Source organism: Pelmatolapia mariae, linkage group LG3_W (genome assembly GCF_036321145.2).
Source record: "Pelmatolapia mariae isolate MD_Pm_ZW linkage group LG3_W, Pm_UMD_F_2, whole genome shotgun sequence".
Classification (NCBI taxonomy): Eukaryota; Metazoa; Chordata; class Actinopteri; order Cichliformes; family Cichlidae; genus Pelmatolapia; species Pelmatolapia mariae.
In genome coordinates, this window is record NC_086229.1 from 34,516,550 (window position 1) to 34,536,633 (window position 20,084).

The 20,084-nt window shown below is 40.3% G+C and overlaps 1 protein-coding gene and 1 pseudogene across 1 annotated transcript in view; one reads left to right on the plus strand and one right to left on the minus strand.

Moving 5' to 3' along the window:
* Window positions 1-20,084, minus strand: part of LOC134622284 (NACHT, LRR and PYD domains-containing protein 12-like) — a 1,346,881-nt gene that overhangs the window by 265,426 nt on the left and 1,061,371 nt on the right. The window lies entirely within an intron of this gene.
* Window positions 3,484-8,539, plus strand: LOC135932516 (NACHT, LRR and PYD domains-containing protein 12-like; annotated as a pseudogene).

Below are 20,084 nucleotides of genomic sequence, written 5' to 3' on the forward strand. Positions count from 1 at the left end.
GAACCACAGAGGTGTCCATACTGGCTCAGCTCCAGGGTGCCTGTCATAGGATAGTGTCAAGAAAAAAGCCTGTGTGTGTGTCTTGCTGTCAGCTGTTACCTGTTCTCTTCATGATCACTTTGTTTCTTCTACTCTTCTGGTTTGTTTCTTCTACTCTTCTGGTTTATGACTGAGTGTGGACACTTCCTCTCTTTGCTCTTTAAATGCTTTGCTTCTTTTATTGATTTTTTCCCTTCTTTCCGTATGAGCTTACCTGCGATAGCTTCTTGACACTTATAGATCATTAGGACTAAAGCGTTCTTAACAGAAACAGCAACATTTTTATAGTTACCTTATCTTCAGCGCTCTGTGTGTCTGTGGCCTACACACAGCTGAAGCCTGATTACAGTGTCTGGGCATCGAACACCCTCAATAGCCTGGAAAGGTGCTAACCGCTAGGTTAACTATCAACAAGATGCCTTCCCTCTCCATAGATGACTACCACAGCCTCCTGCAGAAGATCCTCAAGCGATAATCCCTCCTTGGACTGTCTTGGTGCAAAACCAAGAGATAAATCATGTCTTCTGGAAGGTGGAGGAGGTATCACAGGCAGGGCACAGCGAGCTGAAATCTCTGAAACCGACTGGCCTTCACTTCCTATGAGACAGAGAAGCTCTTCTACCCCTGTATACGGGAGGAAACAGGACTGGACAACCGTGAATAGGAAGGTTAACAACAAACCTCCAAAACAACTGAATGTGAAACTGCAGAACCGATTTGCTCCACTATCAAAGGACCCTGGATCTATATCGGACGACCATCCATCAAAAAGCAGCGAAGAAAGGTCTGAAAATCTGTTGAAAAGTAAAAGGCCACAGGGAAAGCTAAAGGCTAGGCCTGAAACTCTGATTGTGGGTGACTCTGTCGTAAAGGACTATACACCTAAAAACCACAAACCAGGCGAGAAATTTGGGTGTAGTGATGGATGCAGACCTAAACTTAGAAAAACACATTAAGACAATAACAAAATCAGCTTACTATCACCTCAAGGATATATCAAGGATAAAAGATCTGATGTCTCAACAGGACCTGGAAAAACTAGTCCATGCATTCATCTTTAGTAGGCTTGATTACTGTAAAAGCATCTTTACAGGTCTACCTAAAAAAATCAGTCAGACAACTACAGCTCATTCAGAACTCTGCTGCTCGAGTCCTCACTAAGACCAAAAAAGTGGACCACATCAGTCCAGCTCTGAGGTCTTTACACTGGCTGCCTGTCCGTCAGAGGATAGACTTTAAAGTTCTGATGCTGGTCTATAAAGCTCTGAATGGTTTAGGACCAAAATACATCAGTGACCTCCTGACCCAGTATGAACCTTCCAGATCCTCACGTCATCTGGATCCGTTTTTTTATCAGTTCCCAGAGTCAGAACCAGACACGGAGAAGCTGCATTCAGCTTTTATGCTCCATATATCTGGACCAAACTCACAGAAAGCCTCAGATCAGCTGAAACACTTAGTTTATTTAAATCCAGGTTGAAGACTCACCTGTTCTCAGCTGCATTTGAATAAAACACCTAATCCATACTTTTAAGCTTAAATTTCAAAATGTACATTTTAACTACTGATTTTATCTACTGTTCTGATTTTATCTACTGTTTTTTTAATCATTTTTAAATCATGCTTTTTATTTGTTTTTGTTTTTTAATGTCTCTGTAAAGCACTTTAAATCACCTTGTTGTTGAATTGTGCTATATAAATAATTTTGCCTTGCCTTGCCTTCTAAATATCTGAGCCACTGTTGAAGAGCAGTCCTGACTGGATGTTAGGAATGATCAAATATCCCACCTGTGCTAGAGATTGTACCAGTGTTCCTCCACCTCTGCCTTACCTCCAGGAAGAAGATGAAGGAAACGGGGCGGTGTGTTGGTTAAATTCAATAACTGCATGGCTGCATCACTGATGACTAATCCCAGGTTCTTCTGAACAAACTTGCCTCCAATCTCAGGTTGTTCATTTGCTGGTGATTGCAGGAGTCAGTTCACCTGGATCCTACCTGTGTCTTCGCCTCTCAGTGTCCAGCTTTCACAGCAACTGTTTCAACTGTCAGCAGCTAAAAGCTGATGTTTACTTTGAACTGCAGCTGTTTGAAATCCAGCTGATCACTCCGGTGCTGTGTGCTGGTGTACTGACCACTGAAATTCAACTAAAATTTTATCCTCTCAATTCTTGGCAGGAATTATGCCAGGATATGACAGTGTTTAAATTCACAAGGACTTTAATATCCATGTTTGCTGCTTAAATACACCGCTGACTAATGACTTTGTAAATCTTATACTGTAGACTCTTTTAATCCTGTTCAGTTAGTTAAAGACCCAACACACAATCATGGACATACTGTGGATCGTGTGCTGTCTGGTGGCCTGACTCTCTGTGACACTGAAATCTGCAACATTAATTTCTCTGACCACATGCCTGTAATATTTGAGTTCTCACTTTCATGTCAGTCTGTTAAAATACTGATCTCACTTGATTACCTCAGATAGAGCTGATTGTTTTGGTTGTTTTTATATAAACTTTAATCATGCCTTTCTCTTTCATTGATCCATCTACTCAGACAAACAACGACTTACTTTCTGTTTAATTCAACTGGTTTTGATATCGTTGATTCCATTGGTCGTCTCACAACCAGGAGCCTAAAACCTAAAACCCAGCCTTGGTTGAATAATGTTACCAGATCATTGTTAAATGATCAGAAGGCTGTAAGAGCAGCAGAAACAAAGTATTTCTCCAAGATCATATTTTATTTAGTTTTATTAACTCAGCTCTAAATCCTCCTACTGCTGCTCCTCTTGTAGCATCACTGAGTCTCAGGAGAAGGTCAGACTGTGACACATAGCAAACAAGTCATTCCTTCAAAGAACGGTCGAATAATAATAATAATAATGATCATGTTTTTGAAACAAACTCAAACTGTGGATCCTAATCCAGCAGAAACATTGTAGAAGTTCCTGAACTGAAAGTCCACCAACACCCAGAGCTGTAGCTGCTCTGTGTGAAGGACTGAGCTCAGTTTCACTCAGCGATGTAGGATTGATCACCAGTTACACAAATATTTATAGTTGCTGCACAAAGAATTCAAAGCAGATACTCTCAGTAATGCTTAACCAAAGGTGATTCAGATGAAGTTATTTGAGCAGAAACTTCTGGATCTTTATCCTGTGTTGATCTAATTCTTCATGTTTCCTCCACAGAGTGAACCAGCAGAGCTCAGAGGCTCCCAGTGGTCAGTCTACCCAGCAGCATCAAGCACACCTGGACTCCATATTTATGGTCTGTCCATGTACAACAACTACTGTTACATCTATTCTGTTCACAGTCATTTCCATGCTGCTCTTTGTAGACCAGTGGATTGTCAGTGTGTCCAACATAGATCTGATGTTTGGTTCCATGATTTCAGTCTGATTGGCTCATTCATAAAGTATTCTGTTCCAGCTGCTGGAGGACAACATCATCACTTATGTGAAGAACGAGCTGAAGAATATCCAGAAGGTTCTGAGTCCAGATTACCCAGAATGCTTAGAGAATCAGAGGGAGAATGATGAGCAGAGGAGCAGCAAAGAGGCATTGGTGAAGATCACAGTGGACTTCCTAAGGAGAATGAAGCAGGAGGAGCTGGCTGACCATCTGCAGAGCAGTAAGAGGAGATCTCTGAATATTTAGGCTGGTGGTGATAAATGAAACTTATCACCAGCAGTGTTCAAACAAAGTTGTCATGTGGTATTTGTAAATAATGAAGTGATATTGTTTGTTTATTTATTGAGAACATCTTGCTGCAGTTTGTCATCGTAAAGTTAAATCTGCACTGAAGAAGAAGTTCCAGTGTGTGTTTGAGGGCATCGCTAAAGCAGGAAACCCAACCCTTCTGAATCAGATCTACACAGAGCTCTACATCACAGAGGGAGGGACTGCAGAGGTCAATGATGAACATGAGGTCAGACAGATTGAAACAGCATCCAGGAAACCAGACAGACCAGAAACAACCATCAGACAAGAAGACATCTTTAAAGAGATGGAAGAGATGAACCAATCAGAACAGTGCTGACAAAGGGAGTGGCTGGCATTGGGAAAACAGTCTTAACACAGAAATACAGCCTGGACTGGGCTGACGACAAAGCCAACCAGGACATCCAGTTCATATTTCCATTCACTTTCAGAGAGCTGAATGTGCTGAAAGAGGAAAAGTTCAGCTTGGTGGAACTTGTTCATCACTTCTTTACTGAAACCAAAGAAGCAGGAATCTGCAGCTTTGAAGACTTCCAGGTTGTGTTCATCTTTGATGGTCTGGATGAGTGTCGACTTCCTCTGGACTTCCACAAAACTACAATCCTAACTGACCCTAGAAAGTCCACCTCAGTGGATGTGCTGCTGATAAACCTCATCAGGGGGAAACTGCTTCCCTCTGCTCGCCTCTGGATAACCACACGACCTGCAGCAGCCAATCAGATCCCTCCTGACTGTGTTGGTATGGTTACAGAGGTAAGAGGGTTCACTGACCCCCAGAAGGAGGAGTACTTCAGGAAGAGATTCAGAGATGAGGAGCAGGCCAGCAGGATCATCTCCCACATCAAGACATCACGAAGCCTCCACATCATGTGCCACATCCCAGTCTTCTGCTGGATCACTGCTACAGTTCTGGAGGATGTGCTGGCACCCAGAGAGGGAGGACAGCTGCCCAAGACCCTGACTGAGATGTACATCCACTTCCTGGTGGTTCAGGCCAAAGTGAAGAAGGTCAAGTATGATGGAGGAGCTGAGACAGATCCACACTGGAGTCCAGAGAGCAGGGAGATGATTGAGTCTCTGGGAAAACTGGCTTTTGATCACCTGCAGAAAGGAAGCCTGATATTCTCTGAATCAGACCTGACAGAGTGTGGCATCGACATCAGAGCAGCCTCAGTGTTCTCAGGAGTGTTCACACAGATCTCTAAAGAGGAGAGAGGACTGTACCAGGACAAGGTGTTCTGCTTCATCCATCTGAGTGTTCAGGAGTTTCTGGCTGCTCTTCATGTCCATCTGACCTTCATCAACTCTGGAGTCAATCTGCTGGAAGAACGACAAACATCCTCCAAGAAGTATAAATTATTTGAAAAGAAAAAAAATAAAATCTACATCAGAGTGCTGTCGACAAGGCCTTACGGAGTCCAAATGGACACCTGGACTTATTCCTCCGCTTCCTCTTGGGTCTTTCACTGCAAACCAGTCAGACTCTCCTACAAGGCCTGCTGAGACAGACAGGAAGTAGCTCACAGACCAATCAGAAAACAGTCCATTTCATCAAGAAGAAGCTCAGTGCGAATCTGCCTGCAGAGAAAAGCATCAATCTGTTCCACTGTCTGAATGAACTGAATGATTGTTCTCTAGTGGAGGAGATCTAACTGTCCCTGAGATCAGGACGTCTCTCCACAGATAAACTGTCTCCTGCTCAGTGGTCAGCTCTAGTCTTCATCTTACTGTCATCAGACAAAGATCTGGATGTGTTTGACCTGCAGAAATACTCTGCTTCAGAGGAGGCTTTTCTGAGGCTGCTGCCAGTTGTCAAAGCTTCCACAAAAGCTCTGTAAGTACATATATTCCCATTGCTTCATTCTTAAAATAAATAAAATAAATCATAAATTATAATATATATATATATATATATATATATATATATATATATATATATATATATATATATATATATATAATTATAATAAATCAAATTAAAATAAATCATAGGTGCTCAGTTCAAAGTACACTTTAAAAAATAGTGAATTAAATGATCATCAGTCACTCAGTAAATATATGGTAGTTTTAATGTTCGTTTGTAATGTCATCTCTTGTAATGTGGATGTTGATCTAATCAGTGCATTTGGTTAACTAAATTGAAAATGCAGTTATTAAATCATGATTTAATTAATTAAGATACAAAAGTGATCAAAACCTACCTGGCCTTATGTGAAAAAGTAATTCCCCTTAAACCTAAATACTGGTTAATCACTGATTGTTCCACACCAAGAAAGCATTTTTTTTAATTATAAATGAATCTGTCAGTCAAAGTGGGAGTGATTTTTAGCCTAGTGTTTGCAGAATTGTTTTAATATTAAACTTAATTAATTTAAAGACTGTTAGATAAATTTGTTATTAAAACTAGGAATGGAGCAGCAAGTTTAACACATTTATTTTCCGCACTGACCGCAACATCAGTATAGGCCGGAATGTCATGTTCATGATTGTCTTCTGTCTGCCATCTTTGGTGATACATGAAGATTGTCAGCTGTCAAGGCTGCCAAGGCAGCTCCCCCTTTCGATTGTGGGGTTTGTTAATCTGGGTTACTTTCAAAAACCTGGACTACAGGCTCCAAGGGAAGATGTTACTTAAAAAGGCTAGACTAACCAATTAGACCTATTTGGACTGAGATATTAATTGATGGTTAATCTGTTAGTCCAAATGACAATACTCAGGTTTAAACTGTTATTGTTTCACGAAAGGTTAAAAAGGGAATGTCCACAATTTAGACTTTAATTACAGAAGATTTTGTTAAAGCAACTTGGTAGGAGCAAAGTAAAATATAAAAAAAAGAAGAAAAAATGAAAACAGAGCAATTCTATTAACAAACAAACAAAAAAGCCCAAATAGGATCTTTTTCCAGACTCGGTGGCTTTTTTTTACTTAGTGTCAATTGTAACATTTATAATTTTTAAAATAAGACCATAGCAATTCTAGTCAGTCCTGAAACAGCAGTAAATATTGCCAAATCTGAAGTAATCAAGTAACTCCTCACTGCACCATCAATACATACATAAACATTTACATTACATACATAAATAATAAATACAAAAACATTTACATACATAAATACATTTTTTTTTTGTTTTTGTCTGTGCTCTTTATTTCTAGACTGAGTGGTTGTTTCCTCTCAGAGAGAAGTTGTGAAGCTCTGTCGTCAGCTCTCAACACTCAGTCTTTGAATCTAAAAGAGCTGGACCTCAGTAACAACAACCTACAGGATTCAGGAGTAAAACTTTTGTCTGCTGCACTGCAGAGCCCACATTGTACCCTAGAAACTCTGAGGTCAGAATATTTTTTTTTATTTCTAAATAAAAAATTTCTAAATTTCTTTATTTCCACAGTAAAATGACACATTTCTCACGTGTTTAAAATGAAGTGAGAGAAAGTCCAACAGTCCTGAGCCAACACTCATTAATACCATTTCTGGAAAGTCCTCACTTACCATCAGTATGCTTTTTTCAGTGAGTTTAGTTTTGTCTTTGTGTTCTTTATTTTTCAGATTGACTGCCTGTAACCTCTCAGAAAGAAACTGTGAAGATATGTCCTCAGTTCTCAGATCCCAGTCCTCTATTCTTAGAGATCTGGACCTGAGTGACAATGACCTGAAGGATTCAGGAGTGAAGCTTCTGTCTGCTGCAGTGAAGAGTCCACATTGTACTCTAGAAACTCTCAGGTCAGCAATAAGTCTTCCCCACCCAGTATTATATATAACACGTATTACACAGATAAAGGTCTTGTCGGGTATATTAATTATTTTATTTGACTCTAACTTGAATATTGGACTCTTATTTACTGCCTGCAAAGATTTTCATAACCCTGCAAATTATCCTGAAGTACTTAATGATCATGTTATGTTCTTTAATGTGCACCTTAGAGATAAATATAGTACTACCTTCTTTCCTACAATCAATGCTCATAAATTTTATAACATCCTTTCTCAGAGTTTTTTCAAATATAAATATCAGCCTATTCTAACAAAAACAAAACAAAAACAAAAGAGTAATGTTGGGGACTAGATCATATTTCTCCTATCTTGTCATTGGCTCCTTGTCAAGAATGAAAGAATGAAACCATTTTTCTCATATACAAAGCCCTTAGTCGTCAGGTTCCAGCAAATGACCTCATATTACACTGTTATCCTTAATTGTGAGGTTGCAGTGTGTGCGACACACTACAAGCTCACAATTAAGGTCCAGAAAGCCCACTGCAGTAGTGGAATGAAACATGCCATCACTCACATAGTACGAGACAAGAAATCCAAACCATAAGCCAAATCAACAGCAAAATGACAGCATGATGCCATATGACACGGGACACAGTGAGCAAAAACAAAGGCCTTAGTTGTGGTTCCTTGAATTTCTAAAAGTAGAATGGAAACAGTTCTGGATTGAATACAGAAGACAGATACCCTCTCTACTTTTAAGATTAGACCTCATAAAGTGTTCACAGATGGATTTGTGTCTACAGTCTGTCAGGCTGTCTGATCGCAGAGGAAGGCTGTACTTCTCTGGCCTCAGCTCTAAGCTCGAACCCCTCCCATCTGAGAGAGCTGGACCTGAGCTACAATCATCCAGGAGACTCAGGAATGAAGCTGCTGTCGGCTGGACTGAAGGATCCACACTGGAGATTGGAAACTCTCAGGTATGGAGAGAATGTCTGATAGAGGAGGAAGAGCTGGAAACATTTCCTGTGTCTTTCACTCACTTCTTGTGTGTTTCATGCAGATGACACATGAACAATCACACATGCAGAAATATTTTCATGGACAGACACACTAGTCTAGCTGGATAGTACATGGATATGTATGTAGGGGGTCTCCAAGGAGTATGTTTGCAAGAACATTAATGATAAACTGCCAACATGACTTATCAGTTAAGTAAAAGTAGAACTAAACTTAGGTCCATAAATATTTGGACAGAGACAGCATTTTGTAATTTTGGTTACCACAGTGAAATTTAAATGAAAAAACTGATGGAGTTAAAGTTCAGACTTTCAGCTTTAATTCAGTGGGTTGAACAAAAAGATTGAACAAAAATATTTTTTTCTTTTTTTTTTCTGGCCCATTTGGTTCTTTACTCGTCAGAATTGTTGTCTGAAGACCAACAAGAATACCCAATGGATTTACTTTGCAAAATGGATCATCATGGCCTTGCCTAGCATTGCCGTATTGGTCCTTTTGATCGACCTTTGTTGTTATTATTTATTTTATTTTATTTTCAGTTGTTACAGACGGGACAGACATGACTGAGGGATAGGAAAGGGAGAAAGAAAGATGAAGGAAAAGAAAAACAGAAGAGAAGAGGGACAGTGAGAAAGGGCACTTAAAAAGAGAAAGAAGAGTTCAAAAATCTCCTGGATCACCTGTTGAGAAAAAAAGAAGAGAAAACAAACAACAACAGCAAAAAAAACAGAGCAACATACTAAACACAACACCATCGCGTTAATCTAGCTAAGTGTAAACAGCAGTAAATACTAAATGTTGAATGTTGTTGTGTAGCAAGCAGGACCGACAGCGCACAATGTGCTTGGAAATAACAGCCAATAAAGCTGTAGTTTATGTCTATGAACAGTGAACACCCATGTCCACACTTGTGTGGATCAGCGCGCTGGTATTCAAAAGGTTTCCCCATGTAACGATTTGCTAGAGGATATAAAGAACCATAGCCCTGTCTCCAGGGCATGAAGCAGGCATGGAGGAGATTCAGGCTCCAGACATCCAGAGGCCCCAGTGTGTGAGAACCCAAGCAGGACCACCGGAGGGGCGTCCGTGCCACCCTCCTGGGGAGAGCTGAGGAGACCCCAGATGTGGGGTCACCCAGTAGCCACAGAGCAGAAGCCAGAGGGGGCTACAGTGGCGTGCCAGGCAATCACACTCCCCAAACAAACTCTATAGCCCGGGTCCAGGTACCCTCGCCCCTGGAGGGGAAAACGGCACCTAGAACCAGGAGATGTTACCCAAGCAGGCAAGCAGACCGCCCCAGGCTCCGCAGCAGCAGGGAGGCCCCGCATCCCAGAACCCAATCGGACGGCCAACACCTCCTCCCAGCCCCCCCGCCTCGATGGCCAGCAGAGAACAGGGGTGTGTGATGTATGAAATGTTGGGTTTTTCTCTGTATTTGTGTCAGAGCCCTAGCACGGAGACGAAGCACACCCGAACCCCAAGCCCCCACGCCTGCCCCGGGTCCAAACCACGACCCCCCACCCCCACTAGGTGATGTAGCCAATCAAAGGAGCCGAGAGGGATTGATCTAATGTGGTGGCAGAGGCTGTCTCGAGAGTAATGTGATCTATTAGATGGTTTCTATATTGGCTAGAATTAAGATTATTTTTATTTTCCAGTTCATGAGGACCGTTTTCTTGGCGATGCATAGGGCAGTAAAAACAATGTGGACTGTATTAGTTTCTGTAGTGACATCATCCAATTTTCCCAACAAGCATACTAAAGGGGAGGCTGGAATGTTACATTTCAGACACTTTGATAAGTCTTCACATATCTCACGCCAAAACTTCTGGACTGGTGGACAGAATCAAAGGGCGTGGATGTAATTGTCTGGTGTATTGACTTGACAGTGTGAGCAGTTGTTGGAAGATGTAAAGCCCATCTTGAACATCCGATGACCTGTATAGTGCACTCTATGTAGTAATTTGTATTGTATTAATTGCAGACTGGGATTTTTAATCAATTTAAAGGTTTTTAAGCATACCTGAGACCAGAAGTTTTGGTCTAAGCTTACTGATAAATCTGTTTCCCACTTTGCAATAGGAAGGGATATTGATTCATCTATTTTAGCAAGTGTTCTGTATATTTTAGACAATAATATGGGGGATTAAGAGTAAGAAAATGTACCGCGCTTGGTGGTGTTTGCAATTCAACTTGACCGAGGTTAAATTTCTTCTTTACTATGGATTTAATTTTGTTGATATTCTAAAATGTCACGATCCTGGGTCTTATGACCAGCGTTTTGAGTTTTAGTTTATTTTGATGTTTATAGTATATGGTTAAGCTCACTAGGTTTTCTAGTTCATTTGTTATTAGATTCCCCTTGTGTCTTCCAACCTCTGTTAAGTCTCCCTTGCCCTTCATGTGTTTCATGTCTGTTATGTTGTCAAGTTCATGTAGTCATGTCTGCGTTTCATTATGTTTCCTATTTTATTTTCTAAGAGGTTCTGTGTTTTGTTTTACTCTTTCCCTGTGGTGTTGTTATGTTCACGTTGTGTCTACTGTGCTTTTCTGTCCCATGTTTCTGTTCTGTTTCCCCAGTTGCTGTTACGTTTACATGTTTAGAGTTCAGTCAGTGTGTTTCCTGTTTTACTTTGTGTCTCATGTCAGCGTTTCTAGTTTTACTTTCCTTGTCTCATCCAGCCTGATTACTCCCAGCTGTGCTCTTCTTCTGTGTCTCATTCCCTCATTATCCCTCAGTGTATTTAAGCCCTGTGTTTCTCTTTGTCAGGGTCTCCCTCATGGCTGTTTTCCTGTGTGTTAGTTATCCATGTCCCAGTTTAGTTTAGTTATATTTTTTGATTCATTCTGCATTAAAGCAGCTTTTTGAGTTTAATTCCTGTGTGGTGAGTTTTGCGTTTGGGTCCTCCTGCCTGCACACAGCCGAAACATGACACTAAAAATCTTTTCTTGTTGATCCCATATTGTATAACTAGTCTGTCAACTGGAATAAAGTCTGTTCCTTCTAATATATGTTCTAAGTATTTAATTCCTTTACAACTCCATTCTGGAAAATTAATCATATTATTGTTTTGTAATATGTCAGGGTTATTCCAGATAGGTGTGTGTCTGCATGGGATTAATGAAGACTCCATCATTTTTAGAAACTCCCACCATGCTGTCAGAGAAGAGCTGATCTTGTTGCTTTTAAAGCATTCATGTCTTTTGATGTTTGAGCTGATAAATGGTAGGTCTGAAATCTCTAAAACTCTCTCCTGGCCAATGACTGCCTGAAATCTTTAACTCATGGACATCATAAGATGCTGGTTTCCTCCTTTTTTTTAGGCCTTTACTGAAGTGGCATTAAGCTGGTGTTTGTTTGTGATCCTTTCCAAAGTTTAGTCTTCAACAAGTGAAATGCTAAGTTGGGTTAAGATCAGATAGATTTTGTCACTCCTAATATTGAGCCTGTGGCCCTTACACCAATTGTAAGTAAATGCTTCGAGTGGCTGGTCTTAACCCTTTAAAACTTGTCAGAGCTCCATTTTGTGTAACTATTTTTAAATCCCTGTAGAACCGGAACCACGCAAGCTAGCGCTTTAATTTTTTTTTGCATATGAAACCCGAGGAGTAACATCTTATGCCATCAGCTTGTCCTAGGTCACGGTTTCCTTCCACATATAGCCAGTGTTGGGGAGTAACGGAATACATGTACCGCCGTTACGTAATTAAAATACAAAATAAGAGCAACTGTATTCCGTTACAGTTACCGTTTAAAAAGGTGGTATTTAGAATACAGTTACTTTGTTGAAATAAATGGATTACACGACAGTATTTTCCTGTTTCATATTGTGGCGGTCAGGACTGTTTGGGTTTTGTTTCACAGCTATGTTCTGTTGTTCAAAGGGGCAGCGTTACGCTGCCATGGTTACAGGGTGACGCGCTCTCTCTGCGACTGTGTGTTTCCTGGGTGAGTGTGCGCCTTTTTGTTGTTGTTGTTGTTGTGCAAAGCTAATAGGCAGAATGCTACAGGCATAGCTCAAAAGAATGTAGCCTCATGGGCAGTGTAGTCCGTGCTGCAGGGAGAATGGACTGCCATACCTGTTATGTGTCTGTGAGCGCAAGAAGGGAGAAAAAGGACAGTTGAAAAGTGTGAGTTGTCATCGAGCAAAAACGGGAGCTGGAAGCATGTAAATATAATAATAACCACTGCAGCCAAGAAGAGTGCCTGACGAGCCCAGTTGTAAATACGCTATTGAGACTCAACTGTACACTGTGTTCGTGTTTTCCTCCGAAACAATATGTTCCGTTGGAGCAGCCTTTCAACGCCTTTCTTTCTTTTCATGGGCTTTCTTCTGTATGGGAAAATTCATGGTTCATGACTCTCCATAAGAGTTTAATTTAATCAGACCTTATTTTACAAATCTAAGTGGAGATCTGTGGCGCCAGTGTCCGGCAGCCTCGCCACTGTCAGTGCACCCCAGGGTGTCTGTGGCTACAATGTAGCTTGCCATCACCAGTGTGTGAATGTGTGTGTGACTGGGCGAATGACTGGATGTGTAAAGCGCTTTGGGGTCCTTAGGGACTAGTAAAGTGCTATATAAATACAGGCCATTTCTCATCACTAGGTGATTCCAGCATTTTTTTAAAAAATATGAATTTCGGAATGGTGATCCAAGAGGAAGACAGAGCACGCTAGTTTTTAAATGCACCAGAGTATCACACATAACATTAACCCTCTAGAAATAAAACGCTATTGCGAGAGCACAGCCACGGTGGCACCTTTGTTTCAACTGAAGGTTTTATTGTTTGAAACTCCTCAGCAAAGGAAAAAGCCCGCAGGTATATGATTTAATTGTTGAGAGTGCAGTTACAGTGGTGCCCCTTCTATTGTCCAAGGTAGTTACCAGCGTCATGGGGCATTTTCTTTAATTTGCCCATGTAGAAACCATTGTTTGTTTCAACAGAAGGCATATTGTTTGAAATTCCTCCGCACACGCAGAAGCCCTCAAGGTATACCATTCAATTTTATGGACCCATTGTTTTTGGAAACACTCATGCTATATAAAGCGGACTTCAGAGCCACAGAGCCATGGCATTTTGGACCAGGACATGCTACGGAGCAGAGCGTTTCTACCGATTTAAACAAAATAATAAAGTGGCGTAAAATTTCAAATCCAACCAATACTATTCAGAGCCTGAGATGCTCTACCCACTCACAGGGGTTGGATGTATATTCTAAGGAGGTAGGAAGGTGAAAGGGCTCACATAGTTTTCTCTGTGCACACACAGGCAAATTTATTCTTACTCCATGAAAAAAATGACATCTTGCAGCCCTTCTGCTCAAGCAGCCATCAAAGTGGCAGAACTTGGTACAAGCAGCACCGCCATTAGTAACAGAAATGACTGTATCAGGGACGTTGGGCAATCTTTAGTCTCTGAAGATCCATCTGCGAACCCTACATTTAAAGATTGGATTGAAGACGCACCGTATTCGCCAGTTTTAGAGTGGAACGCACCCCCTCACCACCACAACTGTGGACTGTGGACACCGACAACGAGGATGAACTTTTGTATTTCGGCGACTTTCCCGAAATTGATAAGGACGACTGGCCACCCTTCTAAGGCCCTGAGAAATTACCCGAATCACTATGGATTAAAGATGAGGACTTACCCTGTGTACCCACGTAATTGGTTTCGGTCCTGTATGGTGATGAATTGTGAAGTAACAATTCTTTTATGTAAAGAAGCATTTTTTCTTTTTGTATATAAATAAATGTTGATGTCGTACGAAGCGACTCTGTGCTTCAATTTTACTTATAATGCGCCAAATCACTACAACAGACGGCTCAAGGCAATGCCATCCAGAGTAAGAATCTTGTTAGACACAATGTTTCTAAGATTTTTTACGTCCCGGTACAATAACCTGAGTTTCATCAGAACTTAGAAGTAGAAAATTAAAGCACATTATGTATCTAAGACATCCCAGCGGTTTAACCAATAAAAGTGGGTGTCAACTGCATAGCGGTGAAAATGTATGCTATGCTTTCTAAAGCATGTATAATATAAACTGAACTGGTACTATCACTGAACCCTGTAGAGTTTTGTAATTAAAGTCAGTGTGTGAAGAGGACTCTCCATTTAATAATAGCTGTAATAAAATATTATGGTCAACAGTATCAAACGCTGCACTTAGGTCTAGCAGGAAAGATTTCAACATTTCAGTATGAGTGAAGGCTGAAAACTGACTAGATTAATGTCTGATGATCTTTTCTGTTTCTTCAAGTTTGTAACACCAAACATACTAAAAACACAGATTTACTATTTTTCTTTATATTCTTGCTTCCGTCACTGACTTTTTCAATATGATAACTACATCAGATGAGAAAATAAACACTGTGTAGTTTAAAAACTTTAATCAAACTTAAATGTTGCTGAACTCTGATGGACCTATCTTTTAATTTTGTCAACAAAATCTTTAAACATCTGAATCTGCCATTTATCAACTTGTAAAATGTTCCCTCTGCTCCTGCTTCACATCTCCCCTGACACAGTTCTTCACCTCTCCTGTGCAGCTTGTCCAAGCCGTGCCTCCTTAAACTGCTGTGTTTTAAATCTCTATACATTTGTTGTGAACTTCAACTTGTGACAACAAAAACAAACTGATAGAGATCTCCTTTGAAAAATACACACTCACAAGACAAATTAAAAACAGACTGCTCAAGGTAAAAGCAGAGCCCTCACAGCTGGTAGTACAAAAGACAGTGACAATGTGCGAATTAGGCTACGTTCACACTGCAGGCGAAAGCGCATCAAATCTGATTTTTTTGACCCTATGCGACCCATATCTGATCTTGGTATGACAGTGTGAACGGCACAAATCCGATATTTTCAAATCCAATCTGGGTCACTTTCGTATGTGGTACTGAATCCGATACATATCTGATGTTTTAGAAAGCGACTGCTGTTTGAATGATCATGTCGCATTAAATCCATCTTTTAAAAAAAAAAAGTCCGTTGAAGCTGGAGATGTTGGAGGGCAGCAGGAGCAGTCAGGGAGATGGTCACCCTGGCTGACTGCAGTGATGACCCCTGTGAGGGACTAAAGAAAAAAACACCCCTACTGTTCTGACTGTGCATCACATGGACGGGGGTTTGACTATATCATGTTTAAGATGATTGGACTTAGACACACTGATGCACATGTTGTTTCTACTTTGAACTCACATACAAGTGTTTCCTTCAATGCTTTATGTGACTGTGAACAGTGTGTCTGTGTGTGTGTCACACTGTGGACAGCAGAGATACTTCCATCACTTGTGTCGGAGCGCCACCTTGTGGCAGGCTTAAGAACTGCTGTTCTTTCAATTCAATTTTATTTATATAGCGCCAAATCACAACAAAAGTCGCCTCAAGGTGCTTTATATTGTACAGTAGATCGCACAATAATAAATACAGAGAAAACCCCAACAATCATATCATATGACCCCCTATGAGCAAGCACTTTGGCGACAGTGGGAAGGAAAAACTCCCTTTTAACAGGAAGAAACCTCCGGCAGAACCAGGCTCAGGGAGGGGCGGGGCCATCTGCTGCGACCGGTTGGGGTGAAAGAAGGAAAACAGGATGAAAGACATACTGTGGAAGAGAGACAGAGATTAATAACAGATATGATTTGATGCAGAGAGGTCTATTAACACATAGTGAGTGGCTGGAAAGGAAAAACTCAATGCAACATGGGAATCCCCGGCAGCCTACGTCTATTGCAGCATAACTAAGGGAGGATTCAGGGTCACCTGGTCCAGCCCTAACTATATGCTTTAGCAAAAAGGAAAGTTTTAAGCCTAATCTTGAAAGTAGAGATAGTGTCTGTCTCCCGAATCCAAACTGGAAGCTGGTTCCACAGAAGAGGGGCCTGAAAACTGAAGGCTCTGCCTCCCATTCTACTTTTAAATACTCTAGGAACAACAAGTAAGCCTGCAGTGTGAGAGCGAAGTGCTCTAATAGGGTGATATGGTACTACAAGGTCATTAAGATAAGATGGGGCTTGATTATTTAAGACCTTGTATGTGAGGAAACATGGCTTTCTTATAAACAGAATCTCAAACATTTAAAAATATTATTGTAATGCAATATCACTTACAGAGCAGAAATATAATGCTGCAAAAAAGTATTTTTCCTTTCCTGAGTTCTTCTTTGTTTTTATATATTATATATAACATGCTTTGTAAGTGATATCATTTATTAAGGGAAAAAAAGTTATCCAAGCCTACCAATATTTTGAGCTCATGACTTTTAAGTAGTTAATGGACTGCTGATATGCTATCTGATGGCGATCTCCAGCTCTACTGTCAAGACTGTAGCCATGTAGTATCCCAGATAGCAAGGAAACATTGAAACAATGTTGAGTCAATATCAGGCGACGTCATTGAATCAACGTTGAAGTGTGACGTTGACCTAACGTCACTCTTGCACCCATTTTTAACGTTGAAACAACGTCAGGTTTTGATGTTGAATCAATGTTGAAACCTGACATTGATTCGACGTTATATTTTCTAATACTGTTGACATTGAAACAATGTCAGATTCTGATATTGAAACACTGTTGAGCTATGGTGTTGATTTTCCACCTCTTTCACACAGTTGTTTTTTTATTAAAACAAGTTAAATCATGACTGGAAATCTACCTTTCTTTATAGTTATTTTAACCAATACTAAACTACTGCATGTTTCCATCAATACTTAAACCACCTAAACACATAATTGCACTTATTCCTCAAACGGGACACCCTTTATAAAAATCAAATGTCTCACAATGTATCATGTCAATATTAATATCCTAAAATAAGAAAGCATTGCATGTGATGTAACAGAAAAAAAAAACTAAACAAAAAAAGGTCAATAGACATGTTTCGTTTGCTAAATACTTTATTAAAACAGTTTTCTATTTACATTTATATTTTAACATAACTTTGTAGTTTTTACTCCGGGATGGGGACGGATGATGTGCGTCCTGCGCCACCCAAACGGTCTGGGGCGTATCGGAGCCATTTCTGCACTGCCTGTGCAAAGACAAACTCTGACATAGAGTTTGCCCCTAACTGCTGCGTCAGGCCATCTAGGACAAAAATACGCACACACACACACAAAGTGAATTAGAGCACATGAATAAGCTCTTGTTAACTGTCTTCAGCAGGGAGAAAGTATGTAAACTCCTAGGCTGATAAACATGAAAGTCACCAGGCGTAAATCTGCAAACTGCCGCATTTGATTCCCAAAGAGCTATGAGTGGAAAAACTGATAAGTCTAAGCATGGTGTTCCGTGCATCCTTTAAAACAAAATAAACATGGGGTCTTCAGGCTGTACAAACTACAACCCAAGGACTAAACAAGCTGAAGACCAAAGACTCCATCTCCAGATTAACCTGACATGAAAGTCTTGTTATTAAAAAAGACAAAGTAATATAGCAAAAACCAGAGATAGGACATGTGAAACACACCCAGCAGATCAATCGATCCCTTTATTGTTCACTTAAGGCTCATAAAACTACAATAAACGGTAAAACTTACCAAATATGCATCTGCATAGCGCAGTATCTTTAAATGCCCTTCTTTGCTTCGTCTGGTCCTTTGGTTTTTTCCCTGCCCAGTTTAGTACTGAGGCCAGCTCGTTTGTGATGGCATAAACCATTACACGGCGGACTCGCACCTCTAGTGTGGTCCCTCCAATCAAGGCAAAGCGTCTCACCTATAGACACATTTTAAGAGATGGAATTAGCGTGTCTCATGTCTTAAATGTTTATGCAAGTGCTTGTGTGTATGCCGTAGTTATGCATTTAAATCACATCTGACAGCTATTACACTTTATAGTAACAAAGTGTACATAAGCTTTATATACTTACCATTGCCTTATTTGCCTCTTGTGATTGAAGAGCTGCCTCTGCATTGTTTAGCTCCTCAATGTTGTGCAAGGGCAAATCCAGAGGCAGTACCCCAGCATCTACAGATTCATTGGAGCCGGTATTGCGGATGGCTCTGACCTCCTCACGGAGTTCGTTAAGAGATCTCGTCAGGTCTGACAGCATCTGTTTCAAAGAACAATTCCAGAAAGATTAATGGCTTAAGCAGTGAGAGGCGAAAAACTAATATATCCATAAGTGATGGTGTAATATTCTGCATTCAATTATTAGTTGTTTTAACTGCTAAAAGTGTTTGCTAGTTTTTGCCTGTCACATATATATGATATTTGTATATGTAGCTTGCTATCACCAGTGCGTGAATGTGTGTGTGAATGGGTGGATGACTGAATGTGTAAAGCGCTTTGGGGTCCTTAGGGACTAGTTAAAGCGCTGTACAAATATAGGCCATTTACCATTTATACCATGTAAAATCTGAAATTCCAAGATGTTCGAACTTGCCTTGTAATAGTGGCCTCACAGAGTCTCTGGAATCTACAGGAAAACAAATCACAACAAGATGACATTCAGGAGTATAAACTGGTGTTTTGTAGATAAGTGCACAATGACATTGTAATTCAGCTTTAAAACAATTTTAAAAACATACCATCTATAGGGAAGGCCTCGACGTCAGACTCTGCATGCTGATTGCAAAGCTGTGTCGTTTGGAGTGTTCTGCCGGAGTGGTGAAAGGTGCCGGAAGCTGGGAGGGGCATTATGATGCCTGCTGTCATTGGGCTGGGGGGAAGACTGCGGAGTGGTGAGGGCTGTTTAGAAAAAGATAAATTTTTTAAAGTATTTAAGAATACAGACAACTTGTCCAAAAAGTTTCCATGTGTCACACACAGATATGTACACAGACACTAGACATTATTTTGTTACCTGGTATTTTCACTCGAGGTGCCTGGGGAAACCGTTTTTTTGTGGGCTGCTCATCCTCTGAGTCACTATATGTGTACAGGGGATTTGGTCTAAAGAAATAAGTAGAAAAAGTTCATAAGTAATTACAAATGTGCTTTTGGCATATTATTTCCTAAAGTTACAGTTTGATTTATAATAACACACACACAGGAAACGGAGATGTGCGAGAAGGAACAGTATACAATGAATTTTTGAAGTGCACAAGTGTACACTGCTTTGCATTTTTAAAAAGTTTACAAACTTACACTTTTTGGACTATATTATGTGGTGATATTGCAGTATTCAAGCATCACAGATATGTACAAAAGACAAGATTATAAATTCTTAACAATCAAAGATATGTTTGTGAATAAAAAAAGTTTTACTTGTGCTTTCTTTTATGACTGGTCTGAGTTTCAGCTTCGGACTGAAGGTCAGACGTATCACAGTGTTCACTTAGTCCTATGTGTGAAGGGACAGTTACTGTGTGTGTATATGTAAGCATTTAAACACTGAATATACTAAAATTAACAGTATTTTGTCTAAGTCTGCCATTGTAGAAATTCATGGCACCAAGACAAAAACGTGGCGCACAATGTGATGTCAAAATTGGCGCAGACCTTTGACGCTGCGTTTCCTCCGTTTTTCTGTCCACACATAAATGCAAAAACGGAGTTTTCGAAAATATCCACCCTGGCAGGCGTTTTTAGAAATCTCCATTTTCAGTGACCAAAAACGTTGTTTACGTGTGGACGAAAG